This window comes from Haemaphysalis longicornis, unplaced genomic scaffold (genome assembly GCF_048455015.1).
Source record: "Haemaphysalis longicornis isolate Haplotype H1 unplaced genomic scaffold, Haemaphysalis longicornis Haplotype H1 scaffold_6, whole genome shotgun sequence".
NCBI lineage: Eukaryota > Metazoa > Arthropoda > Arachnida > Ixodida > Ixodidae > Haemaphysalis > Haemaphysalis longicornis.
In genome coordinates this window covers 178,988,572-178,993,822 of record NW_027526407.1, presented here as the reverse complement: position 1 = coordinate 178,993,822, position 5,251 = coordinate 178,988,572, and positions in this window count along the sequence as shown.

The following is a 5,251-nucleotide window of genomic DNA, read 5'->3' as shown; positions in this document are numbered from 1 at the left end:
TCGTGCCCTAAAAACGCAAATAACTCTACTATTGGGAATTCGGAAGCGGTCGTCGTAAGGTGCGGGCGTGTTTTTCGTTGGCACTCTCGCGTCCGCAGTGGTTCGCGGTCTTCGCCGGCCACACGTCGTGGGCCTGAGTGTTTGTTTCTGCGAACGCGCTCTGCTGCGTGTGGCCGTCGAGCGTTAGCTGCCGCTCACCAGTATTAGCCTATTTGCGGAGTCTTCACCCAGAAAAATCCCAAGGTTCGGGAACACCATCGACAGTACTTCGCATTGCTGCCTAGCCTTCACGCTCCACCGCTCCTGTCATGTTCATCTCCCGGACGCAGCACGACGACAGACTGAATCAGGTGAAGTGTTTTCGTGCGCGGTGGACTCAACCAAGGGGGCATACCTCTATTTTTTTCTATCTTCTCGTTACCTCTCTATTCTGTTCCGTACCTTGTCCTATTCTCCATTACAGTATTTCCACAGCCGGTGGTGGGTTGAATGCATGTAAACCCCCGAATGGGTTCAATATATACTGTCCATTTCTTTTCATGCTTTGTTTAAAGCCGAACCGTTACTCCAATGTTGGTTTTCAATAAGCGCACGACAAAGCAATCACAATTTTGTATGCCCAATCAATCTCTAACATCTGTTACATTTACCTGGCGTGCGTGTTTCCGTACCTATTGAAACGTTCACACTTATGATACTTCTCAGTGTGGCCTTATCGCAGCGTTATTTGTGTGCTCATGTAGGCAGACATTCAAGCATCGGCCGCTCAACCCCGCAGATAACATGATATCTGGCGGGGGTATTCGTTACACAAGTACTGGTAGACATATAATGTCCAACCTGCGTATTTGTGTTGACAAAACAGGATACACTTTGGTGTTTTGTAGATATTTTTCTCAGAACTGAAATCAAAATATTATTTGCTTTATTTAAAAGAACCTAGTATTGATGACCATGCCATCTAGTAAAATATAGAAACATTAAAACGGCAATCACCACGTTTTGCACCCTCTTATGTTACAGCTCCTTCTCAGCCTAGGTTTTTCTTTTCTACTTGTTTCTCGACACTCCATTTTTAACATCTTAATGCGAACAAACCTGAAAAAAAAAAATGTTTTTTTCGGTGTCGTAGCATGGTCTGTTGCCGGGCTTAGTTTAAAGTGTGCGTTGTGCTTTTTCATACATTGCCGTTTATTTTAAAAAAACAATATCTGAGTTTAATTAGGCTTCATTGTTACCAATGCAAAATAAAAAACGCTTACGTATTACAAAATTCAATGTGTAATCTCGGAGGCTATCGATCCCGAAAATCCCAGTCGCAACTTCTTTCACTGGCTCATTGCTCTTTATTGATGGTAACGATCTCAGCTTAAAATAGTAGTATGAGTCAGCCTAGATTGTCATCAAGCAAATTGGTGAGGCCGCCCGTTTCCGTAGCGAACACATCAGGTTATGAAATGTGAAAGCACGATTGCGCTAACGAAAATTGTTAGAGCAAGGGTCCACGAAACGAAGCTACTCAATGATCGTAAGGCACGCAGAACCGGACAGGTACTAACTAAGTTCGGCAAATGGGCTGTTAGCTTCCGCACGCAACAGATCACGTCGGTCGTGATTTCGCGCCCAAAGCAAAAGGGTTGATTTCTCTTCATTGAAATGGAAATGCAGTGCTAAGCACCCCCTCGGCTTATTCAATGAGCCGGCGCCATGGGACCGTGCTTCATTCACCCTGAGTGGAACTTGATAACAGACACGTTGAACACGAATACTTTTTATGGCCCACGTTGACTCTTTTTTGTTTTTACTGCAGGAATAATTTGTCAAACTGCTCTTGAAAAACGCATGCTGTTTGACCTAGTTGCCAATGTACCCTAAACAAAGATTTTTTTCCGAGATTTGTCTTGGTTAGTGTTTTCAAACTGTGTGCCTTAGGCGCGCCGTAAGACTGAAACAGCCCCATTTACAGCAAATGATGGGGCCCATACAGCCACCATCACAGAAAAAGATACCTGGCCGCAACTGGGGTGCTAGTTATTACCAGTGCTTATTCCGCAGTAATTGCCTGTATCTTTGCTATCTCACGTAGCTCCGTGCGACCTCCAAGCATTGAAGGAAACATGCCTATGAACAGCGAAAAATTGCAAGCACCGCACATTGTTTTATTTGCTTTTGTTTGTGTGTGAAAGATGCTCGATTAGAAAATAGGAGACCTTTGGGCCAATATTCTCCGAGGAAAGGAAATGTTGTCTGTACTGTTCTTTTTTGTTGGACGATTTCCGCGGCGTTACTAATACTCCGCGCCTTCTCTCGCCAACTTTTTCTTATTCTTTTCTTCCTGTGTTCATATTTTCAAGAATTCTCTCACACGGACTCGCATGTGGATGCTTTTGGGGTCCGTGTAGTTTGGACCCTGCTCCTTTTACAACAGTGGAAAATAATTATTCGCCTACTGCGACAGATAAGTGTTTGACAAAACTGTCACGTGAACATTCAAATGTTTCTAACGAAAGGCGTGTGAGGATAAGAGAAAACCTCGATATAAACCACAAAAATGCGTTTGTTTATATCTTGACTTATTTATACTCTGGCGTACATAAAAACTTTTAAAACTTTTAAAACGGCAGAACAAGCAACAAATTAGGTTTCCCTTATTACTTTTTATGTGCACACAGCGTTCGTTTTCAGTTTCTTGTAAGTTTATTTCGGTTGGGGACAGGAGAAAACGCTATATATTTATATGGTTAGGAATTTTATATTTCACGCGAAAGTACATGTTGTGCTGCGTATATAGTACATATTTTTGAAGACGTTTGGAATAACTGCGATTATTTAACCCTGCAACAATACAGGCAACGAACATAGAAACATAAACGTACAAGTTCTCTGCAGATTCAAAAAGTTAGGTGTTAATATTGCGAACAAATAAAGAACAAGAAATCCTAATAGAACCCCACGCTGCATACTCACGCTTGAACGAGGTCCCCTCTATTTGGTCCCAAGATGAGTATTAGAGCTTGCTCTTCGGCGAATCCTTTAGCGTGCTTTCACACACTCCGAAGGAGCCCGGGCCCACAAATCGATGCGCTTCCACGAGCCTTCTTGAAGTTCAATCTTCCAGTCAAATAATTTTTCATGCGTGTCTACATTCTAAGGGCCGTAACAAAGCTTCACACATTCGAAATTCCGAACGACATGCGAGCGGCACCAACGAAACGGAACAACCGATGAAGCGCTGACCTCCTACTGGCGAGGGAATTTCACAGGAGAACTTTCGCAGCAAGGGAGCGGTGACAGGAGCGTGCTCCTTCTGAGGCCGCGCGGCCACGTTTCGGGAGCCGGCCGAACGGGGAAGTCCTGCGATGCCCTCAATATACTTCCTTTTTCTTTCCCCGGCGCACACCTCTCCATCATTCCCTCGTGCTCTTAAACACGCGATGGCGCACCCTGTAGGGATTCGGGGAGTGCCCTCTCCCTCGAATGCGTTGCTCCCTGGTTTGTGTCGCCACCTACGAAGGGTGCAGGGAAACTAGCCCAGAGCTTTCCGCGCGTTTCTCGTAGGCCTTCGGGGAGAGCACTTTTAATGGTTGCTTGTTTCCTCTCTTTCGCACAAGTGTAGCTTCGAGGGGTTGCGCATTTTTCTATTTACGATATTGAGTAACCCAGGCGAAGTCGCTTCAGCTCCGGCGCATATTTGCAGGCGTGTGACACGGGAGTTTGTAGAGGCGAGAGTGAAACTGTAAACTTGCATGTAATGTTATGTCTTAAAAATTTCAAATATCAAGGGTTGTAGGCTCCGGAACTGCACCTTGACTATGAGTTGCAGCTCCGTGTATGAGATGCAAGATTTTGGAACGCGCGCCGAAATATTCACCCGCGGGCATTTTTCTTTTCGTCGACAGTGGAAAAGCAGCCGCCGAGGGAGCAAATTGAACTGGCATATTTGGCCTCAGCAGCGCAAAGTTCAGCCACTGCTATACAGTGGCGGGTATTGTGTAAGGGTAAGGGCACCTTAAAGGGGCACAAACAGCTGACGAAAATATTGTTTTAACTGAAATATAATGCGTTTAGTTTTGCTCTCAGATTTTTTGCGGACAAGCAACAATACGTTATTTGCTGAGAAATAACAAAATAAAGCTTGCAGTTCTTTGTCCCATTTCCCCTTAATTTTTTCGTAACATAACCATTGAACACCAAAGCAGGAGCGAGGCACCGGTGCCATCTAGACCAAATATGGTTGGGGGAAGGCATTCTGATTGATTGATTGATTGATTGATTGATTGATTGATTGATTGATTGATTGATTGATTGATTGTAGGGAATAACGCATCCACGCTACACAAGCGATGACGTGCGGTTTAGTGGAGGGCTCTGGAAATATTTGCCCACCTGTGGGTTTTTAACGCGCGCCGAAATCTCGAGCACATGGGAGTTTTTCTTTCCCCCCCCCCCCCCCCCCATCAGAAAAGCGGCCACCGCGGCCGAGATTGGAACCCAAGCCCTCGTGCTCAGCAGGGCCACGGCATAGCCACTCAGTCAACTCGGCAGGTTTAGGCCATTCTCTTCTTTCACGGTAAACTCCACGTGAATTATGTAGGCACTTGCTTCCTTCCACCCATCTTGAGTAGTTCTAATGGCCGAGCCTCCACCGGGCACAAACCTAACAAGGATTGAGCTACGCGACGCGCCATTTATGGATTGTTTATCAATTAAGGTCGCGCAGAATGGAAGAGCAAACGTTTGTGTCGCTGGGTTAAACACCTGGAGTCTGTACCTTATCATTCGTGAACGATAAGTGTAGGCATTACCGATGGCGGAATCCGCGCGCGGAGGACCGATTAGAAGCTCAGGTTGCCGCCTAACCATGCTACACTGCATCTTCTTCGTTTTGCCGCTTCCTGGCGGGGTTATTCCTTGCATAAGTTTCGTCGTTCACGATGCTAGGTTATTGAATTTGCTCAGTGCGCCCAAACGCTTTTCCAAAATCGAAACTAAATATGATGGCTGACTCTAGAGAGCACGAGAAGAAGCCTGTATCAAAATGTACTAGAGTTGTATTCTGCGGTTTTATGATTCATGCCCAGACAGAAAGTTTGATTTACATTTATGTCTTGCGCTCATCCGCCTAGGAACTGTTCGTTTGAGGAAAAACTTTAAAGATCCTTAACCAATGAGCTCGCACTGCTCGAACTTTTGTGATGTCACGAAACGTAGAAACATAAACCTGTTTTCACGTTTGAGGAATTCACACCCT